This window comes from Halichoerus grypus, chromosome 4, assembly GCF_964656455.1.
Source record: "Halichoerus grypus chromosome 4, mHalGry1.hap1.1, whole genome shotgun sequence".
In the NCBI taxonomy this organism is placed as follows: Eukaryota; Metazoa; Chordata; class Mammalia; order Carnivora; family Phocidae; genus Halichoerus; species Halichoerus grypus.
The window spans coordinates 36,931,501-36,950,977 of record NC_135715.1 but is presented as its reverse complement, the minus strand read 5'-3'; the positions used below and the strand labels follow the sequence as shown (position 1 = coordinate 36,950,977).

General features: G+C 35.2%; 1 pseudogene; it reads right to left on the bottom strand.

The window, feature by feature from the left end:
• Window positions 1–215: 215 nt before the first annotated feature.
• On the bottom strand, window positions 216–1,101 carry LOC118554073 (synaptosomal-associated protein 23 pseudogene; annotated as a pseudogene).
• Between the last annotated feature and the right edge of the window lie 18,376 nt (window positions 1,102–19,477).

The following is a 19,477-nucleotide window of genomic DNA, read 5'->3' as shown; positions in this document are numbered from 1 at the left end:
TGAAACTAATAATACACTATATGTTAATTAATCAAATTTTAATAAAATAAAATTAAAAAACAAACAAGGAATACATAGAAATATACAACATACCAAAAAAACAACAACAACAACAACAACAAAACCCACGCTCCTAGCCCTTCTTCCATATTATCTCCCGATTAGAAGACTATGGAACCAAAATTTCAAACTCTGAAAAGGTAATAGTTGAAGGGTTAGCTAAGAAAGTGAGTAAATGATAAATAAGAAATGTAGCAGTCACTTAAGCTGTCAATGATTTTCTTTGCTCTGACACTGGTAATGTTAATATGATCCTTGCTGGTATCTGTCTTTTCTGGGATCTGGTCTGTTTGTCGATTTGGGGCCTCAATCTCATTGCCCATGTCCAGGGCCATTTTTTTTTTTTTTTTTTAAGATTCCTAGAAGTCAGGTCCTCTTCCATTTCATCTTCTTCGGTAACACTGGCTATATATATATATATATTTTGTTTGTTTATTTGAGAGAGAGAGAGAGTGAGAGAGCATGAGCAGGGGAGAGGGGCAGAAGAAGAGGGAGAAGAAGACTCCTCGTTGAGCAGGGAGGCCGATGTGGGGCTCGATGCCAGGACCCTGGGATCATGACCTGAGCCCAAGGCAGATGCTTAATGACTGAGCCACCCAGGCGCCCCTGGCTATAGATTGAATGGATCTGCCATTGATGGCTTCTGTGGTTGCTTGCTGAGGCTGACCATTTGCCACATGGCCTGGCTGCTCAGATATTACATTGCTAGAAGAGTTGTCCATGCCATCTCTCTATGTTGCCTTATGAGTCTTACTGGCTTCAAACTTCTTTATCCTATTACATGGGCACACACAAAGGCCACAGAACTTATAGAGTTCTGCTAAAATTTTCTCTGCCTCTCTCATGTCTCTACATATTTGGTCCATGTCTTATTATATATGGTTTATTTGCACCCCTTATTTCATCCAGCACAGTGTTAGTCTTGACTCTTACATCCTGAGACTCAATGGTTACACCCAGGATTCTCCTTGTATTTTCCAGAGACCCATCAGTAACCTGGTGAGCCCTCAGCTGAATTTCTTCTGATGACGGATGATTCATGATGAATTAAAACTCTTGATAGGTGCAGAAACTGAAATGTGGATATTAGTTCTGGAGCCTGGAAGTCTGAAATCAAGGTACCAGCACTGATCATGTTCTCGTGAGGATCTTCTCTCTGATTCAAAGCTATCACCTTCTGACTGCATCCTCACATGGTGGAAGGGCAAAAAGCCTTAGACTTTCATCAGAAAATTAGAGAATGGAGGTATACATAGTGTTCACATAAGCGAAAACAATAACATACATAACAAACAATACTAGAGTTTCAGTAGATAATCACAACAAAAGTGTATTTTTTAACTGAAGGTAGAGTGGATTAGAGGTCAGTGCGTCACTTCCATGCAATCATTCTAGTGTCCAGTTTCCTTCTATTAGCTGATTCCTTTACACCTTATGACCCCTGAGTCTTCTAAGAGTTTTGTGTTCTATCTGGCTGTCTGCAGAGCAAAGAGAACAAGATGAGCACTTCCTTCTTATCCACCTCAGCTGATACACATAACTTCCACACATTTCCATATGCAAGAGCTACCTCAAAGCCAGGGCCTTGTGAAATCTAGTTTGGTGGAGTGCTCTGAGGGAGGAAAAAAACTGGTATTAGCTGGCACCAGCAATCTTCAGCACAGTATATTAAATTTGTAATTTTTAATAATTCATCCAGACATTGGGGTATGCAATCAAAGGGAGACCAATCATAGCCTTTCTCCAGAAATTTTCTAAAATTCAGCTGGTATGGAGAAATCTATTCATATCAAGAGGTAACAAGAGAAATACATTACTTAAGAGTTGCTAGGACCTTCGTTTCTAGCATTATGGAAAAAGCTGGTTGAGAGAAAGTGGATAGCCTCTCTCCTCTTTCTCCAGGGTATTTACATTCATTTGTGCTTTATTTAATGAGTCCCAACTGTTTTTTCTTAGTGTGGGGGATGCAGCTGTGAATAAAACAGGATCTCTTCTTGGGGAGCCTGGGTGGCTCAGTGGATTAAGCTTCTGCCTTTGGCTCAGGTCATGATCCCAGGGTCCTGGGATCAGGCCCTACCTCGGGCTCCCTACTCAGTGGAGAGCCTGCTTCTTCCTCTCCCTCTGCCCCTCCCCCTGCCTTGTGCTCTCTCTCTCATTCTCTTTCTCTCTCAAATAAATACATAAAATATCTCTATAAAAAATAGGATCTCTTCTCTAATCTGGTTTATATTCTCATATGGGGGTACACAAAATAAATAAGTGTATAAATACATAAACAAGATAACATAACGGTAGAGTATAATGCATGTCAAAAAGAAATAAAGCAGAGTGAGGTGATTGAGAGTGACTTGATGGTGAGAATAATTTAGGTTGGACATTTAGAAAACAGATGTTTGAGTCAAGGTCTGAACAACATATAAAAATCAACTAAGGGAACGTCAGGAAGCAAACCATTCCAAAGGAAACAACTAATCCAAGACCAAAATTTGGGAGGATCTCAATGTATTCAAGAAGCATAAAGATAGTCTGTGTGCTGGAATTCAGGAAGGTAGGGAAATGAGAGTAGGATATATGTCCAAGAAGGTTAACATGTTTGAAATCTGTTTGACCTTAAGGTGAATCAAAGGCTATTGAGGAGATTTACATTAGGAGAGTAGAATGATCTGATTTTGTTTTATAAGGTCTCAGAGGTCACTGAATAAAGTAGGAGAAGGGAAACTAGTTAGAAAGCTATTTTAGTACTCCAGCCAACAAATAACGGTTCAGATGAGAAGTACGAGGAAATCTTTTAAAAAAAGAAAGAAAGAAATTAAAGATTCAATAAATTCCTCTGTTGTCCTAAACCACTATGAATTAGGTTTTTATCTATTGCAACCAAAAGAGATTAACTAATCAAATAGTATCCAATTCTGTTGTGAAGTCAAGGAATATATTAAGTAAAAATGTCCATTGAATTTGGCAATAAACAGAACAAAGTCGATATCAGTTGTGGATATGATATATTTATTTTAGCAAACCTATAAAACTATCCTTTGATATCCTTGTGAAAATGTTCAAAATATGAACTATAGTAGAATATAATCATTTATATAAAAAGTATCAAGATGGAAGTTAAATGAGGTCTCAGGTATTTCATTATATGGATAGCCTCATGTCATTTATAAATTAATCAAATTAAAATATGAGATATTGTTTTCAAAACTCTGGATACAGAAAAATTTACAGAATGTCTAATGAGTTAAATAAAATAACTGGGATTTAAAACTGCTTCACGATATTAGATTGATAGTCTACATGTAGCAAGCCGAATTAATAGCATTTCTTAAAAATGAAACTTTAAAAACACTACATTAATTTATATGGTGTAACATGGCATGAACTCAAATTAATAGCTTATTTGAATAATACCTAATGTTCTAGGAGTTGATGAACTCAATGTGAGCTCTGTGTCCTGCTGATTGATAGAATAAAAGTGAAATTAGTTCAGATTAATAGACATATATGTTTGAATAAATTATCCAAAGTTCTCTCTGGAGTATTAGATCATTTGTATTTGCCATAATTTAAGATGGACATAGATTACAGTCAGAAGCATGTCCTATGGTGTGGGAAACCATGATTTATGAAAAATTCAAGATTCAGAGATTTGCAAAAAATGTGGTATGAGGATATGATAGCTGAGTTCAGTTAATTTCATTTTTTTCATGTTACATACTTTTTTATAAACTGTTCCAGAGGAAAACCTATAGCATTTGGTAAAAGAAGTAAAATGGAAAAATATGCAAAGAGATCAATTCAGCTGAATACTGGGAAGAAACTCTAAGAAACTTACTAAGAATCTTACCTCTGGCTCAATTACTTCTAAGAATAGTCTGCTCTCTCATTATAAATGTTTAAAGCTAGGGTAGATACCAGTTTATAAGAATGGAGAAAGCACGTAAAAAATGAAGATGAATGGTTGAAAAGACCTTAGGTCTTTTCAAATCTTAATTTTCTATGCTTCTATAATATTGTGTGAATTCTATGGTAATTTTAGTTAGATAGATGAATAGACAAACAGATAAACAGGTTGAGAAAATGAAAGGAATATTAGACAACCCAGAATAAATTATAACAAAGATGAAAAAATACCTTGAAGAAGCTGGACTCGCAATGCATTTAAATCTTACTATATTGCTGCCTCACCATCCCCTAAGTTTATTGAATGAAATAATGTTCCCTTGGCCCACATTTAAAAAAGAAATAAAGCAAGTCTTATCTAGATCAGAATTCTGGGAATTCCTATAGGTCGTCTGCTTACTCTTATGTGGCAGACTGCTGTAAATTTCAGAAACTCAATTCAATTGTAGATATTAATCAAAATTCTGAAGTGAAGCAGTGAAAAGTTTATACCATTCTCACAGCTCAGGCAGCTTCAGGCTGGGCACCTGCAGGCTGAGAAAAGCACTATTGGCTCCTATAATCCCTACTGGCTGTTTCTCTTCTTACTCTTACCTCTTGCCGACTGTTCCATTGATCTCTTTGGAAGGACAAGGCCCAGGAGTATGGCAGTTTGTACTTTCATTAGTATTATCACAAACTTACTTCATTCTCTATGGGCCTCATGGTTGTTTAAAGATGACTCTTTGTCTCCTGGGACACAATTTTAAGGATGTTCAGACATTTTTTGCCAGGCTGGTCCAAAGCATTTTCCTTCACTGTTGCAGATTCTTATATTCTAGGGGGTCAGTTGGTCCTCCATCCTCAGTCCCAGCTCACTCACTTCAAGTTTTTCATTACCGAGTTTTTTATACCCATCTGTGTAGCCCTGTAGGCCATTTTATTTCTCTTTCTCATGGGGACCACATCTCAACTTGTGGAAATGCATACATAGCCCCTGACCAATAAACCATGAAAATGTCAGCAAATCCCACAGTAATGACACTCCCGGCTCTGGGATCAAGGCTGCCAGAGAAATCCTTGTCCTCATGGCTTCTCAGGCTGAAGTCAGATTGTAGACCAGTGTGAACCCAGTCAGTGTTTGTTACCTATTTGGCATTCTTAGGTCCCTGTTGGAGCCTTGTTTTTCAGGTTTGAGGTGAGGGGATTAGAGCCAGGCTCCCTTGGTGGAAGGTGAAGGGAACACAGCAAAGATTTCTCCTAAAATACCATCCTCACAAAATGATCTCACTTATTCTCTCAAAATTTTTGCATTCTCAGAGAATAGGAAGGTGTTTGAGATCAAAGAAACTGTTTATAGTCAAAATTATTTGAAAATAAGCATATGGTTATTTGGCAAAGAACTTTCAAATATTATGTCCATTTTATTTTGGTGTCTTACTATAAATTTCTGATCTAAAATCCTGTTTGATAATAATTGAGAGAAAAGCAAGTTTGATGCTAGGTAGATCTAGGTATCTTGAAGTGAGGATAATAGACATTCTAAAAGAAGAAAACAGTACAGAATGAAATGAAAAAAAAAATCCTATTTAAAGATTACTCACCTGATCTATAGGTAAAACTGAGTCCCCAGATTGGAAGGGTGTATTACAACATGGTTAATACAAAAAAGGATCATATTCACATATCCCTTGGTAAAATTCCTATAATTAAAGAATAAATAGATAACTATTCAAGATTTCTACATGTAGAGAAAACATTTTTTAGAGACTCTGAAATAGCTGAATGAACTAGTAACTTGTCTCAAAATGAACACATTAAATACTCTATAATACTTTTTTTTTTTCCTTAGAGGTACACCTTTAATGCATTCTGTCTGCCTCCTCCCATCAGGATTATTTGAATGAGTGGATTTTACAGGTGTAATCTGAAGCTTCCCTTCATCATGATTCTAAATGTACATTTTGTCTTACTTCTGTTTTGAACCACCAGTTCACTAGATCTTTCTCTTCTTTTATCTTGTTATTTTGTTGGACAAGAAGAGTGCATAAAAATAATGTTTTTAAAAGCTTAATTATGTTATAGTCAAATATGAAATTCTTTCATGTTATTACAAGTGGAGCTAAAGAGAAAATATTAACAATAAACCAACAGAAACTCCTTAATGATTTGCTTATGAGTAGTATTTGTTATGAGAATACCATGCCAATAGAGATGGATAATCCTACCCGCTCTTGTATTTCTTACAATTCCAGCTAAGAAGAATGACCTGCAATGGATGACACTTCAAATGGATGATACTTCAAATGGATAACAATTTATTAGTATTTATCTATGCTTGTCTTGTGTTTATTTTGTTTTTCACTCTTGAAAAACTGCTGTTGAAGACATAATTTCATGCAACTTCCTTTTAGTGGGACTTGCTAAATTACATTATACTATAGACAGAATGTCTGTGTCCCCTCAAAATTCTTACGTTGAAATCGTAACCTCCAATTTCATGGTATTAGGAGGTGGAGCCTTTGGTAGGTGATTAGGTCATGAGGGTTCTGCCCTCATGAGACAGTTCCATGCCTTTATAGAAGACACCTGGAAGAGCTCCCTCATCCCATCTGTCACGTGAGAATACAGCAAAAAGATGGCTGTCTGTGAACTAGAAAGTGAGCTCTCACTAGACACCAAATCTGTTGGTGCCTTGATCTGAACTTCCTAGCCTCCAGAACCATGAGAAATAAAGTTATGTTGTTTCTAAGTCCTCTGGTCTATGGTTTTCTGCTATAACAGTCTGAATGGACTAAGACATTAATATTGAAAAATGGTAACTCCCTTTCCCTAAACTCTATGACTGGAGTGCATTCACTACCAGTTGCATTTAGGTTCATCCCTGTTACTCCTTTGTCTAATGGGATGTTAGCAGATGTGACATCAACAGTGCTTTTAACGTGTTTGTGTGCTTGGGCATGTCATCTTGCACATCTGTCATCTCTAGAAGAGCTGTGACTCAGTAGTTCTTGCCGTTCAGCCTTGGCCCCAGGAGGAATACTTTGGAGCAGATACTCCTAAGCTAAACAGCAGAGCCATGAGAAAAATAAATATCTATTGCTAGAAGCTAGAAGCTTTTTTTTTTTTTTTTTTTGGCACTTCTCTTTGCTTATGTAGTAAAAGTGGATATAAAAATTGGCAACAGAAACAGAACTGGTGTTTGTAAAACGAACCTAGAATACATAGCTGTGGATTTTGGAACAAGTGCTTAAAGTGAGAAAACTGATACCGGAGGTAGGAAAAATGGAGATTTATTTTCTTTAGTGCCAAAATATTTGGAGAAATTTTGCTTATCATATTCTAAAACACAGAAACTGTTCCTAATGTATTTTCAATGAAATACCTGGAGATCTTGAGGCAAAAATGTTGAAAAAATGAGTTGGTTGCTACTAGCCATATTTCATAATTTACTAAAAGATAGAGGTAAGCTCACAAAAGTATGTGCCAGTTTGCAAACATAATTTTGAGCTAAGATAGGAAGCTCATAATCTTACAGGTTTTGAAAATTAAACATCCTTTTACCAAATAAAATATGTTATTGTATATGATAAGCAAAAGCCCAAATTAGGTATGTTGCTCAAATACCTTTAGTTACCATTTCTGAAAGGAATTGATTGGTATCAAATAGACCCTTTAAGCTGGATGAAAGGATCCAAAAGAAGAATGTGGTCTCACAGAAACCTTATTTGCTCAAAGGAACTATAATTTAGTCTAGAGAGATAATGTCTTGAAAATAATTGACGGTGTGGTTCTTGGCATATAGAGTAGACTGAAATTTAAGACTTATAAACTAAAACACATGAAAACCATATTGTCAAAAGTGCTGCCAGCCAGATCACAAGAAACAAATTATTTAAGTTATAAGAAATCTTTTGGTTCCCAAACTTTCAAGGACAGGGATCAGGTTGAGAGAGCTTAGACTTCCCAATGGGCAAATTCTTTAATTCTCTTAATTATTTTATCCTTAACCAATTTTTGGTTACGATGCAAAGAGAAAGATGCAATGATGCAAAGAGAAAGAACTTCCAGAGGGCAGAGCCAAGAGATGTGGTAACAAAACCTGGACCTAATGAAGAAATATCCCTTTCCCTCAGAGCAGGGACACCTGGTAATACCTGTACAGAATTGTTAAGGACCAAAGACCTATATTTGCCTTGGGAGGCTAATGGCAATCTGTTCCATGCATTAATGATTAGTGTGAGGGAAGGTAATAAGTTGGCTTTTGGTTCAGAGGACTTTAGATAAAAAGGAGTTCCATCAAGATTTCACAGAGATTTTGGGGCACCTGGATGGCTGAGTGGGTTAAGCGTCCGACTCTTAATTTCAGCTCAGGTCATGATCTCAGGGTTGTGGGACCCCGCTCCCGGCTCCGCACTCAGCACAGAGCTGCCTGAGATTCTCTCCCCCTCTCCTTCTGCCCCCCCCACTCTAAATAAATAAATAAATAAATAATCTTAAAAGAAAAAAAAAGATTGCTCAGAGATTTCAAGACCCTGGACTTCAAACTTGATGCCATGATTTTGACAAAACCTTTGGAGATCTTATATTTTGCATGTCAGAGAGACTTGAACAAGTAGACAGATCATGATCCTTTGAATATTATTCAAAAATATTTACTCCCTCTACTTCATTTCTATAGGAGAATATACCTCCTAAAATTTGTCTTTGGGCTCATTCATGTTAATACGTAACTTGCTTTGACCAATGAACATTCGTGTTAAACCTTAAAGCTTAAACCTAAAGCTTAAAATTTGCTTGCATTGCATGCTTTTGTATTTTTCTGCCATTATATTGCAAAAAAGGGATTTTTCTGAATATGGGCTTCTCTGTCAGTTCAAACCCTAGAATAAACAAATGTATGGTGAAACCATTCTAGTGTGTCTGTGGGCCTGAACCATGAAATATAGCCACTAGAACCTCAGATGGAATGAGTCATCAAATTCTAAAATCAGTGATAAAAAAATCATTATTATTGTCATTTTAATAAATATGTTCATCTCTAGGAAAATTAGCTATGTAGAGAAATATCTTAAAATTAATTATGTGGTAAAAATGGCATTACTGAGGATTTTTCTTATATATTTCATGATATACTTCAGAATTCAATAATCTAACATTGTGTTTTTATTAACATGTTTAATAATTTGTATTTCTTAAGAAAATCCTTAAAAACATTTCAGCCATTTAAAAGTTCAAAATACATAATCAAGTCAGTGTGGTATTGATCAATGGAAGAGAGTAGATTCCAGGAATGAACCTATACATACATAGTTGATTCTTGACAACCTTTAAAGGTTTAGGAGGGGATATTTTAAAACTTTAGCAGTTACTACATGTAAATCTAAATACACCCTCTGTGGATCATGTCCATTCCTTCTCTTTAAATTTTTTTCATGGTACCGTCATGTTTTGTTTTGTTTTTTTAATTTATGGGCTAAATTTTAAATTAACTACCACAAACATACCAAATATATTTTTTAAAGGAAAAATGACTTTAAAACATACTTACATCATTCACCTATTTTTATGTATATAATATTTATATATGTATACTGCAGTATCTCCTAAAATATATCAAGAAAGGTTATCGGAGGAGATATTTCAGTACTAATTTCTCTAAATGGTCTCAAGACATATTTGGCATTTATGATTTCCCTCCTACATAACTACTCAGCTTTGTAAGCCAATACTGATAGGTTTTCTACCTTTTGGTGCAGCCCAAAACTTCCTTTGGAAGATTTGAAGCACTTAGTTTATGTAATTAACAAGTGTTAATTACATTTGTTAGTTAACAAATGTTATCACTGTTAAAATGTGTTAGGTTACCTCACTGGATTCCTTGAGTTGCAGTGTGAGCTCTCTGCTCTTGCAGCTTAGTTCTGCCTTCAGAAATTGTTCTGAATATAGTACTTATTTTTTTGGACAATGGTTTGGTCTATGGATAGTGAATTGGATAATTATGGGCCTGGGGTCACTTGGAGTCCTGAGTTAGGCATTTAATCTCTATCGGAACCTACTCTATAGTAAAGAATGTTGTTTGTCAAAAGTGTAGTTTTTCTGTTATGTCTTTGCTGCCAAAACCTAAGGATCTCCCTTTTTACTCTCTCTGCTGGGCTCACCACAGGGTCCTTGTTGTAACCTGATTTGCCACAGACATTTTCATTATCATAGAATCCATTGCTTCTGAAGGTTGGGTGGCAGAATTGCCTTACTTCCCATTTGGAGCTATCTGACAAACCTCTTCTGGGGTAAAAATGGAAGCATCTTAGTAACTCAGAAAATGGTCAGCACAACACATCCATATGTGTTTCTAAATCCACATATTGTTTCTAAAATCAAAAGTGACTTTGTTTGCATTGTTCTATTTTTTTTTTCTGAATAAGAGGTCCAAGGTATATCAACTTATCTTTACTTTTGAGGGAATATTTGAATGTATCCCAGTCACTGGACCTCCAAAAATATTCACTGACTAAGAAGCCATTTATTTTTTATGGAATCATAGAATTTCATGAAATGAAATGCTGCTTTCTGGATTTCTTATCAAAATAAATTCATTATTTGGTGGATAGTTGTGATGTTCTCTGGGACAGTACGGTGATCAATATCCCTGCAAATTAAAATGTGTTCTAAATTTAGAAGCAGGACGGAGAAGATCTATTCTCTTGCCATGTGGAAGCAAACTACTTCTGAGTATTTGAGAGAGAGGTGATGAGGAGAGAGAGAGAGATTGAATTTCCAGATCAATAGCAATAAAAAAAAAAAAAACTTGTTTTATAACTAGTTGTAAAACAAGTGCTTGGAATTTGATTTGTGTTTAATTTCCTCAAGTAAGGAGACAACATCTGGATGAATAGCTGAAATTGAAGTTACTCCCTGCTTAAACTTAAAAGTAATCCACTTTCATATGACAAGATCACTCTCTCTTGAGCTTTCGGTTAATAAGTGAAATAAAAGAGATGGGATAGTAACCACCTGTGACATTTAGCCATTTATTCAATAATCCTACATATCAAGATATGCAATATTTTATTGGCTTAAAACAACAGTCCTATTATTTCTCATGAAAGAGAAATGACAAGTTGCATTGGGTGGTTTTGCTGACCTGGTCCAGGCTTGACTGTTGTCTGCTAATCTCAATTACACATTTGAGATCAGAGGGTAAGATGGTATAGGGTGGCCTCAAATGGAATAACTCAGCTCTCCACCAGCCCCTCACATTTTGTCCTCCTGCAGGCTACCAGGACATGTTTTGATGGTTAATTAGAAGAACAAAATGGGCTAAAAAGCAAGCCCTACTATACAATTGCTTTTCCAGGCTTAGATGGCATCACATTTGTTAGCATCTTGTTTGCCAGAGCAAGTCGTATGTGGAGCAGAATACCCCATTCCCAAGGAAACCACTGAGAAAATCCAACTGTATTCTACTACTCCTGTACCTTTAGTAAATTCATCACTTTTCTAGTATCTTTGTCTCCACCACAGACGTGTGTTTAGTTTGGGTTTACACAACTGATGGAAATGTGGGAAATACAGAAACTTCCATTTTCTCTTTCTCCCCTAATGATCCTTATACTTTGATTCAGGGAACCAATATGACGATACAATAGGTAGGCATGTGTATCTTAATTACAGCTTAAGAATTTGGGACATGACATGAGTATGAATTTGTTATCCCGCTATACCTATTGTGAGGTAGGATCAACTAAAAATGCCACTTCCCACGTAAATTCCACAAGCCCTCACTCTGTTAAACTACAGTTAAATTTTATATTCCCAGGGATTAGTTCAGAGCCAGTGTTCAATAATTCCTAACAGGCTGAATAATTTCTCTTTCCAAGCACACAGTTACCACTTTCCCTGTTCCAAAGGCTAGAAGGAAAATCCCGTATAGACTTGTGCTGTTATTGGAGAGTCCTCCCTCAAGTGTACCAGCGTCTCAGTGAAGTGGGGTCTCAGAACTGAGCAAAAGCTCCTGACGCTACTGTGGTAAGCCAAATCAAGTGTTAGTTTACCAGATGTGTCACTTTTTTATGATTACACAGATCAGGTATGAACTTCAGGACTGCCACCTATTCGATTCTGAGTGTTTGATTATGCATGTGCTCTCATCAAAGATTTCTATAGATCAGGCTGTTCTGATTACTATTCTAGTTTTCTGCCTATTATAATTACTATGGCAACGCTCCCTCTGGAATCTAAAAGCAATGACTTGGCCTATCACCCCAAAATCACACCATTCTTGTTGAAATCAAGCAGTCTATCTTAATGGCAGGGTCTTTTACCTTCACTTCTGACTGAGAGAAGACAATCACCACAGCACTTTCCACTGATGCTAGGCTTTCATCACCAATGTATTTATCAAGGCCTTGACAAAAGGAATGCCATAGCTCTCCATCCCTGTTTGCCACCATCTCACTCTTTCTATCTGTATCACTATCTCTGTATCTCTATTTCATTCTCTGTATCTCTTGCATTTCTTTTGCTAGATTTTGATTTCTCCCCTTCACTCCAGCATTCCAGATTTACGTATTCACCCCTTTACTCCACAGCTTGACTTAGATGCCCCAAAAGTGCCTTAATCTATTGCTGAATGTCAATTTTCAATTACAGGTCCCCATTAAAAGTGAATCCAGACACAACACTATTGAATCCCACCTTTTGCAGCAGGCTTAAACCAGATACACTGCATTAATCCTATACTTTATGTAATTGAGATTTTGGACACATTTATGGCATTTTGATGATATTCAATATATTTTCAAAACAGAATTTTCCCTATGTCTTTCTTATGAACATCTTCAAACATGGAAAAGTTTAAATAAAATGTTAAACAACAACAAAGAATGATAAACACCTCAAAATGAGCTCTTGATACATTCTCATTTCCTTTCTAATCCATAATTTCACCCTCACTGACTAAATGGAACCATCAGTCAGTTTTTAGTTCAAACCCTAATATTCATACTTGATTCTTCTCTTTCTTTATATTTGGTATCTGTTCCTTATACCAATACTCTTGGCTTGTTCCTCCAAATAAATATAACTGGTCTAGTTAATCCTCAAAAACTTGATTGCTAGTTCTAACCACAATAATCTTTCACCTGCACTATTGAAATAGCCTTCAATTAGTCTCCTTACTTCCACACTATAGTCCTCCACACTAAGAAGCTGGAGACACTTCTGATACATGAATATAAATATACACCCCTATTCAAAATCCTTTCATTCCTTCACCATACGCATAGAAACAATTTACACTTTTTTCTTTTCCATCCTGGCCCTAAATGATCTAAAAACAGTCTGCATAACTGACCTCATCTCTCCACTTTCCTCTTGCTCCTTCCATTCCAGGACAGTGGCCTGAACGTAGAGAGAGGAATCAGCACTCCTCAGTTCAACTTCCTAACTAGCTGTGTAAATTTGACATGCTGTTTGATCTAAAAAAAATTGGACATATGTTTGGCTTTATAAAATAAAGGTCTTTTAACATATTATTTCTAAAGCCTGTCTATAACGGATGAGCATTTTGTTTAAATTTGTAAAGTAAGGGACCTATCAAGAAAGACTGCAAATCCTCAAAGAAAGAAACACAGGGCAAGTTATTTGGGTTTCTTTTTTGTAGAATTTTTCTTCCTTTCAGTAATTCATCAATAATCAGAGTGAATGATGTGCAACTGAGCAGAGGGTTTTATCTGTGTTATATGTCACATACATAGACTATGTATCTGCACCCATATATACCCATCTTCTTCTTGGATGGCTGATAGGCGCAAGTTTAGTATGAGATGAATCCGTGAAAAAAAGAGATTTTGAAAATTTGTAAAACATAGTATTTCTGCATTTTCTACTTCCAGAGTTATAGCATCCTGATGAAAATTTTTGCAAAGCTAAAAACATCTGGAGGTGTTCTTTTCCATTCTTTTTTCCTGTCACTCTCCACTTTTCCTTCTTGTCTTTCTCTGGCCTTCAGCTTCAATTCCTAACTCTCTTCTGAAATCTTCCCACATATGCATGCTGCCTCACATTTAGTTATTTTTAAATATAACAGCTCTGACATTCGGCAACAACCATAGGTACTCTGCACCTAAAGCCTTATGTTTATATTTTTGTTTGGGTTTCTTAATATCATTTTTATTCTTTCTTTGTTGTTGTTGCTGAAATATTTACTTGAGGATTTGGCTTTCAATTAAACCTCCTGATTAGCTAATCATGCTGATTAGGGATAATCTCTTTCCAATATTCTCTCATGTAAACACAGAGTAACAATTCTCTTTTCCAATTCGTTTTTTATTTACCGAAGTCTTATTTCTTAAGATAAGCTCCATTTTCTTACTTATTATGTGATTGAATTGGTTAGCTCTTCAAACAAAAGTTAAACTTTAACTCATTTCACTTTTTGTAAAGCTAACAAGGTGACTCACACAATAACTGCTTCTAGCTGAGTAAATTCCTTTCAATTTTTGTTTAGTGTATCACTTTTGTACAATTTTGTAAGGGAAAACATAACAAAACAAAAGAAAGGCAAGGAAAACATGTATTAAGCCCTTGAAAAATCACAGAACTACAAAGAAAAAGGTTTGTTTAAATGCTAGATTATTATTCATATGCAAATATAAATATTATCCATAATTCAATATTTGTAAAGTTTAAGGAACAATACAGTAATAATAAGATAATTATCCTGTTAATTTGCATTAATTTTATATTCATCTTCACTATTCTATAACAAATCAGAACCATTCTTATATAAATGTTAATTTTTTTTAAAGGATTGTTTCTTTTTTTTTTTTAAAGATTTTATTTATTTATTTGAGAGAGAGAATAAGATAGAGCATGAGAGGGGGGAAGGTCAGAGGGAGAAGCAGACTCCCTGCTCAGCAGGGAGCCCGATGCGGGACTCGATCCCGGGACTCCAGAATCATGACCTGAGCCGAAGGCAGTTGCTTAACCAACTGAGCCACCCAGGGGCCTCTAAATGTTAAATATTAATAGAGATAAAATATTTTCCCTGAGACTAATTTTTATTCTAATTTCTTATACACTTACACTTTCTTTCTTTCTGTAATAACTATTAAATATTTTAAAGTTCTATACTATGACTCTTGGTGCTATTTTCTAGAAAGTCAATTTGTTTCTTTTATTAGCAAATTACACTTCTAACTTTTAAATATATATATATAATATATATAATGTACTATATATTATACTTAGATATATACACTTTTTTCTCAATACTTTTGTAGCAAAATTTTTGTGACTGTTCACTAATAAAAGTAAAGAGCTAAAAAACGTAGTTCAGCTTGTATAGTCAACACAGTATGGTCAAATCAATGTTGTGTTTAGTTTTGTTTCCAGTCCTTTCTCATACAACTTTTGTGCCTTTTTTTCTCCTCCACTATTTTTCCTTTGTATCCCTGTGCTCAAATCAATTAGAATACTGAAAGAGAGGTCTTTTCATACCTAATTTTGATAAGTGGTTATAAATTTACAAAATAAAAAATGTGTTTATTGTTTACTAATTTTAATTGATTGGATCTTCTAAAGATATGCCCATACTTGTGAGTATTACTAAGTTCAAGTATTACTAAATTATATCAAAGTACAAAGTAAAGTGTATCTTCATGAAGTTGGAAAATTTGTAAAATATATTATTTCTGTATTTTCATGTTCCAAAGTTTTCCCCCAAAGATTTTACAATAGCATAACACTCTCAACATAAATACCACAGACACACAGTGAAATTGCAATGTTAAGATAAATGGGTGAGGGAAGCTAATTAATTTCTCCCCAAATAGTAATCACTCGGTAAATCAGAAATTTTGAATGTTGATAAAATATTTTTGACACTTTAGTTTACATTTTGGACTCCTAGGAGAAAAAAATATATAGTATTTTGACTACACTTAATTTATTTCCCTTTTACCTTCTTTCATATAGTAGTGTTCAGAGAAATATGCTATATTATTAAGAATACACTTTGCCCAAGGAAACGTGTGTATACATGAATTAGGAAGTGCACTTGAAACGGAAAGCTAAAGGATGAGGATAGCACTAAATTCGATTATCATTCAATGAATGTAATCCTCTTCCTAAAAGGAAATTCATTCCATAAAATTGTATCTATCTTGATCTTTTTTTATAACTGGTTATATAGGTATGCATATAATATTTATTGCAATATATTGAATTTGAGTATTTATGTATGCTAGAAGCCTGGAAGAAAAAAATGTGTATCATTGAAATTGGATTGGCATTGGCCATTAATTAGGCATTAAATATAATATAGGAGTAGATGGATGTATAGATGAATGAATGGATGGATGGATAAAAACTTCCGCTAGTGAATAATCAAATATTTTGTGTGGAAGATAGTGAAGGACAATCCTAGGACAAGAAATCTACCTGCAAGGTCATTGTTTCAGTGGTTGCTAATACACAGTGACTTTATTAAAGAATTTAGATGGTCAGAGAGAAAGAATAGCTGTCATGGTCTGAGAGCTCCTCCTACATACCCAGTAATTTACCAACTTTCAAACCATCTTACCAGCTTGCTATACAGGAGATTTATCAGGCAGATGTACAAACTGAGTAAGGATCCAGTGTGGAAAGTATAGTAGCATTCGACACCATAACTGGATCCTGGGTTTAGCACATCTTCTCTATGGTCTTGATGATTCTCCAGAATCGTTCAACACTGGCTTTATTTTCAGTAAGTCTAATAAAATCAAAGGGGTGCGTGTGTAGAAAGACAGAGTTTTATTTTAGTCTTTAAAACGTAAGTTAGGTTCAATATTTTGAATGCATAAAAAATTAAAAGAGGGTGCTTATTAAAAGATTCTTCAGATCTACCTCTGTTTCAAAATGTATGAATTAGAATTCAAGGACTGAGTTTTAAAGAATGGCTTAAGGGATTCTCTTACAGTTGGAAGTACGAACCACTGTTAGAAACAATAATTGTGGGGAGCCTGGGTGGCTCAGTTGATTAAGCATCTGCCTTCAGCTCAGGTCATGATCTCAGGGTCCTGGGATCGAGCCCGCATCGAGCCCCGCATTGGGCTCTCTGCTCAGCAGGGAGTATGCTTCTCCCTCTCACTCTCCCCTTGTACTCTCCCTCTCTCTCTCTCAAATAAATAAATAAAATCTTAAAAAAAAAAAAGAAAAGAAACAGTAATGGTTAGGCTGTATGGAAGTAGCTGTGAAGTAGCTCTGAAGTTCCCAATATAAAATTTTAAATCAACTCTTTGACCCCAAACAGACAGATGCACTCAAAAATACTAGTGAATTTGGGGACTCCTGGGTGGCTCAGTCAGTTAAGTGTTTGCCTTCAGCTCAGGTCATGATCCCAGGGTCCTGGGATCGAGCCCATGTCCGGGTCTCTGCTCAGTGGGAAGTTTGTTTCTCCCTCTCCCTCTGCCTCTCTCCAACCCCCACCCCGCTCCTGTGCTCTCTTAAATAAATAAATAAAATCTTAAAAAAAAAAATACTGGTGAATTTGTTAATAAATTGAGTTCTAGATTTCTGGATAAAACATTGATGCTTTCTTTATTTGCCAAGAGGTGAACATGCTGGTAAGAGCAGCTCTTGTTTTTTAACCCAAGAGGATAAGCTGGCCTTGGGACTTTAGAGGAATGTACTAAAAAGACATTTGACCTATAATCTCTATTGCTGTAGCTTGTATTTCTGGCTTTCAAATCTAAAGATGGGAGTAAATTAGAACTGACACTCACCTTTTATGATATGGTTTTAACCACTTTTAAAACCAACCTTTTTCTTCCCTGACTAAATTCATGATTCTTAAAAAGCCATGGTATCCGAATTCTTGCCATATGTTGTTTTCTGTTGTTTGCACCTTTATATATTTGCTACTACTACAGTCCTTAGCCTGATCTACTCTCTACTCATTACACTGTCAATGGGCTAGATGAAAATATATGCATTCACACACACACACACACACACACACACACACACACAATTATGTATCCCTAGAAGAGAGAATGGTACTTGACACAGATTGAACCCAGTAAATAGGTAAAAGATGAATGAATGCATGAATAAATGAATCCAATGTTGAATGTAATGTTCACCAAAAGATCTAATCAGCACAGAATACAAGGGAATATTTCCTATAGTTAGGAAATGGTGTTTTCTATTAAGGTAGGATAAAAGTGATAGTTTCTTTCGAGGGCTGTCACACTAGGTTAGATCACACTAAAGTGTGCTTGACTGATATCATTATTTTAATTTCACACTATTTTTTGAATCTATGTTCCCATTTTAATGAAGAAATTTAGATTTTGAAAAACAAAGCAGCTTTAAAAAAAAAAAAACTACTGTGAAAATACCATGGGAATTTTGATAGGGATTGCATTGAATCTATAAATTGCAGTGAGTAGTATAGAAATTTTAATAATATTAATTTTTCTAATCCATGAGCACCTAATATCTTTCCATTTATTTGTGTCTTCTTTAATTTCTTTCATCAATGTCTTAATGGTTTTCGGTGTACAAATCTTTCATCTCCTTGATTAAATTTATTCCTGGTATTTTATGCTTTTTGATGCAATTGTTAATGACATTATTTTCTTATTTTCTTTTTCAGGTAGTAGTTTGTTATTAGTATATAGAAACACAACTGGTTTCTTGGTATATTGGTTTTGTATTCTCAACTTGCTAAATTTATTTGTTCATTAGTTCTTTTTTTTTTTTAAGATTTTATTTATTTATTTGAGAGAGAGAGAATGGGAGAGAGAGAGAGAGAGCACAAGAGGGGGGAGGGTCAGAGGGAGAAGCAGACTCCCTGCTGAGCAGGGAGCCCGATGTGGGACTCGATCCCGGGACTCCAGGATCATGACCTGAGCTGAAGGCAGTCGCTTAACCAACTGAGCCACCCAGGCGCCCTTGTTCATTAGTTCTAACAGCTTTTTTGGTGGAGTCTAAAAATATAATATAAAATAAAATATAATATGATGTAGTAACATCCTACAAAGTTTTTGTTTTTCAGTGACTAGAAAAAAAAGCTGTGCTTTTGACAAAGAACACATTGCATCATGCCCTACTGCACTACACAACACTTCCTATGTTTTACTTTGTGAATTAATCCTAATATTAATAAACATTAAATACGTATGGACTTTCTATGTTCTTAAGTTCTTATGAGTTGCTGAGAAGTATTGCACATGCTGCTTCTTATTTATTAAGGGATAGATTTTATAGGCAGTACAAAAATCAAAACAAAAAGTAAGCACAAACACATACATACACACAATTTAGAAAAAGTTGGTTCTCAGTAAATGTTTATTAAATAAATGAATAAATAAACTTATGTCAACCACTAAAACTAAATATTAATTAGTCATGGTAAAATGAAATAGAATATATCACTCATAAATTGAGACTAATCTATGCATAATTTATAAGCCATAAAGTTAAATGGAAGCTTGGCAATATTTTTGTTTTTTATTTTCCCTGTTGATCAGGGTACATGACCAATCTT